The 13,595-nt window shown below is 41.9% G+C and overlaps 1 long non-coding RNA gene across 1 annotated transcript; it reads right to left on the minus strand.

Annotated features, from left to right (window-relative positions):
* Positions 1-9,113: 9,113 nt before the first annotated feature.
* Positions 9,114-13,588, minus strand: LOC115098895. Its single transcript, XR_003858631.1, has 4 exons — positions 13,329-13,588; positions 12,752-12,823; positions 12,474-12,575; positions 9,114-9,612 (listed from the first exon to the last, which is right to left on the minus strand). It is a non-coding gene; the product is annotated as an uncharacterized LOC115098895 (long non-coding RNA).
* Between the last annotated feature and the right edge of the window lie 7 nt (positions 13,589-13,595).

Consider the following 13,595-nt stretch of genomic DNA (forward strand, 5'->3'; position numbering starts at 1 on the left):
ATTGCAGCAGTAGAATTTTAGTATATTTATATTATATCATATTATATAATATTTATTTATATTATATAGATGTATTAACTTGTTTAATCTACTAGATTTATTATAGCTAGCTTGGCTATTAGCCTAGTGTCACTGGCTAGTGGCTAGTAGGGATGTGAATCGTTTTAGGACGATTAAAATTATCGTCCGATAATTTTAATATCGTCTTAAACCGTTATGGAACACAATACAATAGAGATTCTAACGATTTATCGTTATAAATCGTTAGAATCGTGAGCCGGCACACTAAAACCCCTAAAACCCACCCCCGACCCTTTAAATTAAATCCCCCACCCTCCCGAACCCCCCCCCAAATGAGTTAAATAACCTGCGGGTCCAGCGGCGGTCCGGAACGGCAGCGGTCCGGAACGGGCTCCTGCTCCTCAATCTTGTTGTCTTCAGCCGGCGCCATTTTCCAAAATGGCGGCGAAAAATGGCGGCGGCCATAGACGAACACGATTGGACGGCAGGAGGTCCTTCCGGACCCCCGCTGGACTTTTGGCAAGTCTCGTGGGGGTCAGGAGGCCCCCCACAAGCTGGCCAAAAGTTCCTGGAGGTCCAGCGGGGGTCAGGGAGCGATTTCCCGCCGCGAATCGTTTTCGTACGGAAAATGGCGCCGGCAGGAGATCGACTGCAGGAGGTCGTTCAGCGAGGGTTCCGGCGCCTCGCTGAACGACCTCCTGCAGTCGATCTCCTGCCGGCGCCATTTTCCGTACGAAAACGATTCGCGGCGGGAAATCGCTCCCTGACCCCCGCTGGACCTCCAGGAACTTTTGGCCAGCTTGTGGGGGGCCTCCTGACCCCCACGAGACTTGCCAAAAGTCCAGCAGGGGTCCGGAAGGACCTCCTGCCGTCCAATCGTGTTCGTCTATGGCCGCCGCCATTTTTCGCCGCCATTTTGGAAAATGGCGCCGGCTGAAGACAACAAGATTGAGGAGCAGGAGCCCGTTCCGGACCGCTGCCGTTCCGGACCGCCGCTAGACCCGCAGGTTATTTAAGTCATTTGGGGGGGGTTCGGGAGGGTGGGGGATTTAATTTAAAGGGTCGGGGGTGGGTTTTAGGGGGTTTTAATGTGCCGGTTTTGCGATTTTTCGATTTTTAGATTTTTAGATTTTTCACGATTTTTCACGATTTTTCACGATATTTTACCCCCCCCAAACGGCAACAATACGATTCTCTCCCCCTCCCAGCCAAAATCGATCGTTAAGACGATCGAGGACACGATTCACATCCCTAGTGGCTAGCTATTAAAGCCAGTGAGCCACTACTAGTATAATATATCAATTCTACTACTAAAACTATAATTGGCCAATAGTCTATCCAATATCCTATATTAAATATCTGCTCTGTGGTCTTGGGCTATATATCTAAAAATACTTTCATTTTGTCATGTTCTAGGAGATGGTTCTCTTTTTTTTTTTTTATATGTTAGTATCCTTCCTGTCCAGTGAGTCTGATTCCAGCTCATGTCTCTGCTCTGAGTGCTCTCAGGTGTATCATCCGGTTTCCATTCCTGGGTGTGGCATGTCCCAGTTCAGTATATTTTCCCACTATTGTAGAAGTCTGCAGGGACTCTTGCTTTTTCAGGGATTCATGTAATGTAAGTTCTTCCAGAAATAAGAGACTGGAAGTTGCAGACTTTCCCTGGATACCAACCATGCATGGCCTGTCATCCCTTTGATGCTTGTGCTTGGCTTCTGCTCCTGTGTGTGAGATTTGGGGGATGGGAGGTAAGGAGAAGTGTTAGATAGGGAATCCCTTATGGGTAAGACTTGAAGTGGGAGGGAGAAGTTATTTTAGTCCAAAGAACAGAACAGGCCTGAAAAGGATAGGAAAAAATAGGAATAGGATTGCAGTGCCACAACTGCTATAACCTCAATGCTTGCATGTGGCATTAACAGAACAGCCAGTAGCCTGGCCACTGCCAGGAGGCTAATGTAATAAGTGAGCTACTGCAGCCTAGTTTCATTCTGCTACAATTTGATGCTCTGGCCAATGCATGGTATAAATAATATAATACTGCAATTGCAATATAATATATATATACTATATCAAATTATCAATTGTCAGTGTCGCTCACTGACTATTAATAAATAATCACTATATCCTTATTTGTCCTGTGGTCTGGGGCTAGCCTATAGCATTAGGTAATAGCTATTTGCTCAATACAGTTTAAAAAATAAATACCAAACTAATTTATTAACTTGTTTAATCTACTAGATTTATTATATCCTTGACCACAGGATCATCATGCCACTACCAGTACCCTCTGGAAAAAAAACGTGGTGCTAGTACTAGTGCTACCAGAAAGAGCTGTCTGCCAGTCCCTAGGAAAACACTGTGATTTTTTTAGAAGAAAGAGGATGTAGAAGCGCAAGGAAACTTGTTGCAGGGGAAGGAATGAGCAAAATTTGAGGAAAAGGTGAAATTCTTAGAAGAAAGAATGGTGCTACAGAAAGTCTTAGATGATGATGATGAATCAGATATTGAGGAGGAGGAGGAGGATGTTGATGATCAGGGGTTCTGGGCTAGTAAACATTCTGAGGAGGAGGAGGAGAACACCAGCAATGACAATGTTAGTCAGATTGCAAAAACACCAATGAGAATGACTAGTACTGCTACTAGTCAGATTGCAAAACAAACAACTACTGCTAGTGCCAGCAGTATTGATGATACCCTGTCGCCTACACCATTTGAACATCCGCACGTGACTAAAACTACTACTACTACTACTATTTCTAGTAGTATGAAAATGCCAACAAGTATCCAGCCTAGAGTAAGGAACAGTACAAGGACCAAAAAAACAGGAGGGTAGGCTATCTAAGAAAGCCGTTTAGGCAAATATGGAGGTTAGACGCCAGAGAAATGTCCAAGTGCAACTTTTATTAAATGGAGACCAATGGTTTATGTGTGCGCCCGCCTCAGGCCGAGTTTCGCCCCACACCGGGGCTGCCTCAGGGACTAGAATGAATAAATACAAATAATGTGAACATTACAGGACATACATAATTTAAAAATAAGTTAAAATAATAATTAAAAACATGAATATATGTCAAACAGGTAACACGTACACATACCAAAATCATAAAAAACTTCAACTAATGCAGACAAAAATACAATGAAAATGAAACATTGAAACACAGTGCTAAAACAAATCTTTTACCTATGTGTATTGATATTATGAGTACCAATAATATTCTTAAGTAATTGCGTAAATGATCTAGTGGTCAGGTGTTTCTGTAATATATAATGAAACACTATATCAATCAACAATGAAAAAAAAAATATAAAAATTAAAAATTAGCCTATTGTCCTGAATGGAGACTGCCAAGAAAAACCACATGATTAAAATAGGTATAAGTATTGAAGAAAAAAATCAGTAAATTGCAAATAAAAATGAAAAAAAGGAAACAAAAAAAACTATTGTATGCGATATGAAAGAAACAACTATATAAAAGTGAAATGGTGACCATGCTCAATTAGATGCACAACCAGTAAACAATTGTTTCTTAATTGCACTTATTATGGAAGGGGATAATGTGTGGACAAAACTTAAAAAATGTGACGAACTATGAATTAATATGAGAGAACACCAAGGACGAGTGAACACCTAAACAGCAGCTGTGATTTGTGCTCTATAAAATAACATGATTTATATTAAGCAATGTGCAAGAGCCTCCTGACCCTCCCAAGCTGGCCAAAAGTTCCTTTTGGGTACAACGAGGGTCCTGGAGCAAACGTGCGGGGAATCACGTGACGCCGCGTCACTCCGACGTGACGCCGACGTCACGTGCTCCTCGCAAAGGAGTTCAGAAATGGCTTCCTGACTCCCCGCTGGACCAACAGGGAGTTTTGGTAAGTCTTGGGGGGGGGGGGGGATTAAGGAGAGTGAGGGGTTTAAATTTTTATTTGCACGTATGGACATAGACTCAACTTATGGAATTCTCCATATGTCCATATTGACCGAAATTGACCCCCCCTTTTGACTTATGGACTTATGAACATAAACTTTTGGTCTGCACATCCCTAATTAGTTTTTGATACTATTGAGGTTTTTGTTCGTTTGCTCTTGCACATTGCTTAATATAAATCATGTTATTTTATAGAGCACAAATCACAGCTGCTCTTTAGGTGTTCACTCGTCCTTGGTGTTCTCTCATATTAATTCATAGCTCGTCACATTTTTTAAGTTTTGTCCACACATTATCCCCTTCCATAATAAGTGCAATTAAGAAACAATCGTTTACTGGTTGTGCATCTAATTGAGCATGGTCACCATTTCACTTTTATATAGTTGTTTCTTTCATATCGCATACGATAGTTTTTTTTGTTTCCTTTTTTTCCTTTTTATTTGCAATTTACTGATTTTTTTCTTCAATACTTATACCTATTTTAATCATGTGGTTTTTCTTGGCAGTCTCTGTTCAGGACAATAGGCTAATTTTAATTTTTATATTTTTATTTTTCATTGTTGATTGATATAGTGTTTCATTATATATTACAGAAACATCTGACCACTAGATCATTTACGCAATTACTTAAGAATATTATTGGTACTCATAATATCAATACACACAGGTAAAAGATTTGTTCTAGCACTGTGTTTCAATGTCTCATTTTCATTGTATTTTTGTCTGCATTAGCTGAAGTTTTTTATGATTTCGGTATGTGTACGTGTTACCTGTTTGACATATATTCATGTTTTTAATTATTATTTTAACTTATTTTTAAATTATGTATGTCCTGTAATATTCACATTATTTGTATTTATTCATTCTAGCCCCTGAGGCAGCCCCGGTGTGGGGCGAAACTCGGCCTGAGTCGGGCGCACACATAAACCATTGGTCTCCATTTAATAAAAGGAACAGTACACGGACATCAAAGATTTGGAATCATTATCATGGTGTGGCTGACGAGGGATTTGGAAAATGTATCCATTGTAAAAAGATGGTGAGCCGTGGAAGAATTATTGGACATCTTACTAACAGCAACCTTAAATATCACCTTGAAAGAGAACATAGACCACTGTTGCTTGCAGAAGAAGCTGGTCCTACCATGCTTGCCCAGGCTTTAAGTAAAGCAACAGGGAAGCAGCCACAGAAGGAAAGTAGTAGTACTAAAGAAGATACAGATTGTATGCATCTGCAGAAGCAGCAGTCTCCTCCTGCTCATCCCCAGCAGCAGCGGCAAGCTACCATTGAGCAGATGGGGTGGTGTTCTTCTGCAATGTCACAGAGCAGGAAGCAGGCAATGTCCAAAGTGGGTACATGACATATTGCTCTAATGATTGCTTTGGATGATCAGCCACTGCAGATTGTAGAAAATGAGGGATTTAAGCGGATGCTCCATTATTTTGCCCCTTACTACAAACTTCCTTCAAGACGTACATTTAGCCGTCAGGTGCTTCCTTCCCTATACAGAAAATGTTGTGCTGAAATGCAGATTGTGATGGCAAGGGCAAAGGGGAGGAGCATCCATCTCACCACTGATGTTTGGACTAGTATGAATACAATGCATGCATATTTGTCTCTAACAGCACATTGGTGGCAGCTGGATGAGGCATTAATACCTAGCACTAGCAGTGGCAGCAGTAGTACCAGCAGCTCCAAAAAGGTTTCGCCAGGATACCATTGAGCTTTACTGAATGCTCAAGTGCTAGACAAGAGCCACACTTTAAAAAATATCTTATACGCATTTCAGGAGATGATGGAAAGATGGAATGGGCTCCTTAGATGCAGTATATGGAATGCTTAAATGGATATTTCATTACTGAGAATGGTTCCAATATTATTAAGGCTCTGGTTGATGGTGGATTTAAGGGCATTCAATGCTTTGCACATACCCTGTATCTGATAGTGAGGGATGCTTTGGGGCTTAGTGGCAAGGAAGGTGGTTCTAGTTGTAGTAGTCAACTCCTGAAGCGGTTGATTGAAAAGTGTCGCAAAATAGCTGGGCATTTCAACCGCAGTGTGAAAAGTGGGAAGTGACTCAGAAAGAGGCAAATAGCACTTGGCGCACCTTTGCATAACCTTCTTCAGGATGTGCCTACCAGATGGAATTCCACCTATCTTATGTTGGAGAGGTTGTCTGAACAGTAGACACCTCTTCATGATTTGGCAATGGCAACTGAAATAGGATTGGAAAATCCTCTTGGATGTCAGGACTGGACAAACATTGCATAGATGGTGCATGTCCTCAAGTCTTTCAAAGTATATACTGATGCATTCAATTCAGCTACGGCCACGTTGGGTGATGTCACCCCGGTAATAAACTATCTGGAGGAGGTATTAGTGGAATTTCTGCATTAGTCAGATTTCTCTAAGGAAGTGTTACTGCTTGTTAAATGCTTAAAAGAGCAAGTTCAAAAAAGATTGAAATCTCTCATGCAAAGGAATTGCTATATGTTAGCCACGATGTGTGACCCACATGTGAAAGGCAGTATTGCTCTCAAGAACAATGCTCTTATACACTGGAAAAAAAGTTGATTACAATGGTTGAAAACATAATGTCAAACAGGGTCTGTGCCACTGGTAATGATGAAAAAGAATTAGGATCATCCTCTCAGCCTCCAACTCCTTCCTGCTCAAGTACTAGTATGATCAGCTGCTCCCCTACCCCTTCCATGACACATCAAATTATTAATACAACAAGCGAACTATATATGTATATGATGTGCAATCGTAGCCTAAATTCAAAACAAAATCATATTTATATAAATATCAATAGCTGATACCATGTAATCTCATATAGGAAAACAGAGAAACCTCATACTTTCGCAGCTACTAGTCACAGTACTACTGCACAGTACTATTTTCGCAGTACTACTTTCGCAGTACTACTGCGCAGTACTACTTTCGCAGCTACTGGTCGCAGAGGTTTAAAGCTGCTACTTGGTACCTCAGTTTAAAGCTGCGACCAAGTAGCAGATGTGATCGCTGGGCAGACTTTGGAATCATTTGGCACTCTCCAGCCCCTGATGAAGCTGATAGAAACACGAGCCGTGTCGGGCCAGGGCCAGCTTGATATACTTGCTGCATATCTACTGCTACGATAAGTGCAACCACACTGCCTTAAAGTTGGTAATATAACCACACTAAAAAATGCAAAAACTTAAAAAAAAAATTACTACAGAGAAACCGATGATTAAATGATAGCGACAGTCCGAAAATTTACCTGTGACTGCACAATTATATTAGTGGCATTTTGAGCTATTGGATACAAAGCCCGCCATTTTGTATGAGGTTTCTCTGTTCTCCTATATGAGATTACATGGTATCAGCTATTGATATTTATATAAATATGATGTTGTTTTGAATTTAGACATCAAATTATTAGTCATTCCAAGTTTAATGAACTGGCTGCCATGTCACAAGCAATCGCATCAGCTGTTGGCAGAAGAGTGACTACTGAGTCCTACCTGCAGGAGAATGTTTCAGAAATGCATGTTAAGAGATTTCTGTCTGAGCCAATTCAGAGCATGGACTCAGATCCCTTCAGATATTGGGCACAGAAAGCTTCAATGTGGCCTGATCTTGCAATAATAGCACAACACTTTCTTTCCTGCCCACCAATCAGTGTGCAAAGTGAAAGAGTATTTTCAATGACAGGGAACATAGTGAGTCCACGCCGTGCAGACTTAGTAGAGCAATTGGTTTTCAACAAAATGAACTTTCTACTGCTTGGGTATCCAGACTTTCCCTGTGACTGGGAGGAGTGAGCCTCTTGTCGAGGCCCAAGATCCAAGGTCAAGGGCTGGAAGAGAGGCTTGGCTCTATGCAGCTGTGCTCCCCGCATCGCTCGCTGGGACACCCGGCAGTGCTGCTACCACTACACTGCCACTGCTGCCTCTTGTGGCCCCCAGGAGAAGCCAGTCCGGGAGTCACAAGACATGAACACTCCATCCTGCTGTATCCCCAACACAGGCTTCTCACTCCCAGGCTCCTTTCCCCCAGTGTCTACCTCCGAGGCAGGCAAGTCCTCGCTGGGTTCCTCTGCCTCAGCGACATCTCCAATGGCATGATTGTGTGAATGAAGTATGAAAGAATTTCAGGCCAATGCAATATTAAATTGCACTTACAGTGCACAGAGAGGTTACTAGCTAAATAGCTAGTGGCTGGCTACTAATGTGATATTATTATTAATGGCTACTACTAGTAGTAGCTAGCTATACCTGTTACTGTTATATCCCACTACTGTAACAATACATTGATTAAAAAAAATATACACACACCCTTGAGTATGTGTGTAGCTACTAGCTGTGTACTGGTAATGTATGCAGATTGCAGAATAGATACATTTTGATACCAACATTTTCCATGTGTCCTAGAAGCACATTTCAAGCAGAGAATGTATTTTAATGCCTGCAATTCTGCCAGTCCGAGTATTGTTGCTCATAGCAATACTAACTAACTATTAACTAATAGTAAAGTACTAACAGACTACAGTAACTAACTAACTTCTACTAGTACTAGGACTAAGAGATCAGAATCATGTGGAACAAACAAAAGACCTTAAGAAATCCTAATAAAAAAAGAAAACTGAGCACCCAGCAGTTGTACATTTCTGAAGGATTTGTTTTTCATGATTCTGCTTTCTTCTTTCTCCTACTTTAGTATCACAAGCATTACATTTTCTGCTTCAAATGGCTGTCTTGGTCATGAAGCAATTTTTGGTATCAAAATGTGAGTCATTGCAATAGCTTGAGTGCTGCACACTGCACAATATTGCATTGGCCAGGTTGAAAGATGTGTGAATGGTCAGTAGCCATGGTTGAAGCCTTGACGTTGACGCTACTGCTCACAAGTATACAACTTGTGCCTATTCAACCAGACTGAATGTTTTATGGAAGTGTATGACTGACTGAGTGCCATACTTAGTACAAAAACACTGAAATTTGTTGGATTATATTACGATGTACATCCGTACACGTCTGCTCTCTGTAATTTAGTAGTACCATACTATTTAATTTTGGAATAATTAATTATTATTAGTTAAATAACTCAGAAATATATATAAAAAAGAACAAACAGACATTTTCAATAACATATATAATTTATTTTAACACATTTAACTAAAATAATAAAAATATATATTTTTTTATTTTCCACTAAAAACAAAAATGAGTGGAGGAGCCCAGGCCAAGGTGAAATATGATGCCTTGACTTCAAGATGTTGCAGCAGGGTCAGACTCACATGAAGAGGAGGGTGCCAACCCCGGAGGAGCCTGCTCTGGAGCAGAGGGAACTGGCATCTCCTCCTCATGAGACATCTCGTGAGGAGGAGAAGCCATTTCCCTCTGCTCCTGAGGGGCCTCCTCCAGGGCTGACAACTTCCTCTCCACATTGCTCACACTCTCCTGCACGTCTGTGACCTTCTGCTGCAACATCATGAAGTCAGCATCATATTTCGCCTTGAACTGCCGTACTTCCTGCAGGATCTCCTCCAGTTTTGAAAACTGTGCACAGCATTTTCAGCTAGGAGGAGATCCTGGAGGAAGTACAGCAGTACTGTTGCTGGTGCTGGTGCTTAACCTCTGGGCTGCTGCTGCCGGTTCAAGTTGTTGTTCCTCTCCTCCTGTAAAGAAATATAAAAAAAAAATTCAACATGAGACACAGTACAATACATTACATACATAGTCATTTATGAGAAATAAATAAGCAAATACTGGACGTGTGCGAGCAAGTTTATAAAATAATCTACCCCTTACTTAGTTTATTAAGCTTGAGGGTTATAGGAAAACGAAGAGTCCATCGCAGGGGAGAAGGAGGGAGGGGGAGAGCAGAGGGATATGAAATCAATCTACATAGATTAGAGATAGTACATAATTTGAAGGCTTGGATGGAGAAATAATGGAGTCTCTCTCAGGTTAGACAGAATATTTATTTAGAAACTTTTATATACCGGTATTAGTGGGGACATCATACCGGTTCACATATTGACAGAAGGCTTGGAAAATACATTTCAACAGGGAGGCGAACTGGGCAGGGGGTTAACATAAGGCAGTATGGAAGATAGATTAAACAACAATAAATCAACAAGAGGTCATATTAATTCCTTAATATAAGGAAAAAGGGCGGTCACCTAGGGGGTGGAAGCTATGGCGGGGAAGGGAGGAGCTATTCTGGGTAGACTTGGTTGAACAGGAATGTTTTTAGTTTCTTTTTGAATTTGATCGCGCATGGTTCAAGGCGCATGTGGACAGGTAGGGAGTTCCAGAGGGCAGGACCGGCAATGGAGAGGGCACGGTCGCGGGTGGAGGAAAGATGAGCTACTTTCAAGGACGGTACATGTAGAGTACCTTTGTTGGCAGATCTGGTAGCTCGAGAGGACAGGGGGGCAGTGAAGGGGAGGTCGAGCCAGTTGGAGTTGTGGGTGTGGATAGATTTGTGTACTATGGTCAGAGTCTTGTAGTGTATACGGGATAGGATGGGGAGCCAATGTAGATCCTTGAGGACAGGGGTAATGTGTTCGTGTTTACGTGTGTTAGTAATGAGCCTTGCAGTGGCATTTTGCAATAATTGAAGAGGTTTTATTGAGGACAAGGGGAGCCCTAGGAGGAGGGCATTACAGTAGTCCAGTTTGGAGGTAAGGGTGGCTTGGATCACTGTGCGGAGATCTTGGGTGTATAACAGGGGTCGGAGTTTCTTAAGAACGTTGAGTTTGAAGAAGCCTGCTTTGAGGATAGAGTTGATTTGTGGTTTCATGCTAAGATTGGGATCAAGGAGAACTCCGAGGTCCCTAACGGAGGGTTGAGCTGTGAGGAGGTTGAGTTTGGGGTCATTAGGTAGGAGGTCAGGGGGTTGCGAGGAGATGTGGAGGAGTTCCGTTTTGTTTGTGTTGAGGGCAAGCTGCAGGTTGGTGAGTAGGGAGTTGATGGCTGCAAGGCAATTTTCCCAGTGCTCCAGGGCATCAGATATAGAGTTGTGAATGGGAATGATGATCTGAACATCATCAGCATAGAGATAGAATTTGAGTTTAAGGTCGGTGAGGAGCTGGCAGAGGGGGGTGAGATAAATATTGAAGAGGGTTGAGGAAAGAGATGAGCCTTGCGGGATTCCTTGTTGTAAAGGGTGTGAGGCAGATAGGTTTCCAATTTTAGCAGAGAACTTTCTGTTAGAGAGATAGGATTTGAACCAGGCGAGAGCTATTCCTGAGATGCCGATGCTTTCTAGCCGTGTCAGGAGGTGGTGGTGGCTGATGGTATCAAAAGCCGCCGAAATGTCAAGGAGGGCAAGGAGGTAGCTGTGGCCTTGGCCCAAACCTCTGAGGAGATAGTCGGATAGGGAGAGGAGTAAAGATTCGGTATTGAAATGTCTCCTGAAGCCAAATTGGGAAACATGGAGGATATCATGATTTTCAAGGTAATCCATGAGTTGTGAATTAACAACTTTTTCCATTAGCTTGGAAATAAGAGGGAGGTTGGAGATGGGGCAGAAATTTGAGGGGTCTTTTGGGTCTAGGGAGGGTTTTTTAAGAAGGGGTTTGACGACAGCATGCTTGAGTGAGTCTGGGACCATCCCATGGGTGAGGGAGCAGTTGATAATGTCTGCTATGGCTCTGGCTATGCTGTTAGGAATGGCTATTAGTGCTTTGGTAGGGATAGTGTCGTTGGGGTGAGAAGCTGGCTTAAGTTTACGAAGGAGGCTTATGATTTCCTTAGAGGAAGTAAAGCCAAGTGTGGCCATTGTGGGTTGGGATGAAGAGGGGATAGAAGGTAGGTTGGTGGGGGCACATAGATTGGAGAGGGGAAATCTGGAGAGGAGGTTGGCGATTTTACTTTGGAAGTAGTTGGCCAGTTCCTCACATTTGGCAGCTGCCTCAGAGTCTGGTATGGTAGGTGGGATGGGGGTGGTAAGGCTGGCGACATAGGAGAAAAGCACTTTGGGGTTGAATTTATAGTCATGGATTTTTTTTGAATAGAAGTCACACTTGTGTTTGAGGGTAGATAGTCTGTATTCGTGTAAGGCTGTTTTGTAGCTGGAGGAGTGTAGCGGGGTCGGGTCCTTGCGCCATTTTCTCTCTTTCTGTCTGAGATTGCTTTTTAGGATTTTTAGCTCTTGGGTGTACCAGGGCTTGGAGGGTTTCGCAGAGGTATTTATGATTGGTTCAGAGAGAGGGCATAGTTTATTAGCAATGTCTTCTGTAAGGCTATTCCATGATGCTAAGGCAGTGTCAGGGTCAGAGCAGGAGGTACACTACAAACAAATCTCTTCTTTTCTTTCTCCTTCCATTCTCTTTTCTTTCTCCTTCCATTCTCCTTCCATTCCTTAGTTTACTGTCGTAGTCAATCAGTGTCATTTCATATATACAAATAATTAAATAAATACACACATCCCCACATTCCCCAGCCACTATAACTGACTGATATAAAAAAAATGATTTTGTTTTTCAGCCTCAGATAATATACTACTGTACTGGCCCATATATATTATTACCTAGACCACTAGCCCTCGCTGGTGCCTCCGTCCTTCTCCTGTGGCAGCTCTGCCTCCTGCTAGGCCCAGGAAGCCCCGCCTCGTCCCTGCCTGGGTGTGGTTCTGTACAAGACAGATCAAAATTCAGAGAACAACAGTTAAAATTTTAAAAACAAGAATGAGATCAGACACAAGGATTTCTTCACTGTTATAGGAAATAAACATAATTAAACACAAATTCCATTACAATTAATTGAATAACATTTGTGTACTTCTGTAGTATACTGAAAACAACCTACCAGGCAAGGGACAGGTCAAGGTTCAGCGGACCTCCTCGAGTCACCTACCCTCGTGCATTCGCAAATGGCAACCTGAGAATAGAGGAATATACAGGAAAAAGAATAACATTGATTAATTATTACAACATGCCCAAGTTTTGCCTTGACCTACTAGATTATTTTTTATGCAACATAGAAAAGATAGTAATAACAAAATACTATTTCATTTATATTTCAATGTGGCATTCAAAATCCCAAATACCACCATTTCAAAACGATAAATATAAATATCAATAATATACCACAGATAATTTTCTTTCCTTTGTAGTCTAGTTAATAAGTATTAATAATAGTATAGTACAGGGTAAGGGTGGTACACTAGTAGCTAGCAAGCTACTAGTATTTCTGTTCTTTTAAAATATATTTATTTAAAATTATAACTGTTATTAGTTATAGTAGTTATTACTTTACAATTATATAACTCACTCTATGCTACTAGTTTCTGTAGCTAGTACTATCATACTCTATTCAATTTTCAATGACAAAATAATATACATAATTATAATTAAATAATATGACCAACATTATTATCTCTCACCTTTCTTCTTGATGTATTCAACCACATGAGGGTAGGAGGCCCACTGGCAAAACTCCTCCTGGAGAGAGGCCCAGGCAGCAGTCTCCCTTTCTAGGTTAGGCCTGCTGCCTGGGGGGGGGGGGGGGGGGGTATAGAGGTTCCCCTCTTCCAAGAGGATTAGCCGAGCCAGGAGGTCCACATCAGCCCATGTAAAGCGGGGCTTCCTGGACCTGTCTTTTTTGGCAGCTGCCACCTTGGAGGAGAATGGTGGGAAGGATTTGGACTCCC

The sequence above is a fragment of the Rhinatrema bivittatum genome, chromosome 9 (genome assembly GCF_901001135.1).
Source record: "Rhinatrema bivittatum chromosome 9, aRhiBiv1.1, whole genome shotgun sequence".
Classification (NCBI taxonomy): Eukaryota; Metazoa; Chordata; class Amphibia; order Gymnophiona; family Rhinatrematidae; genus Rhinatrema; species Rhinatrema bivittatum.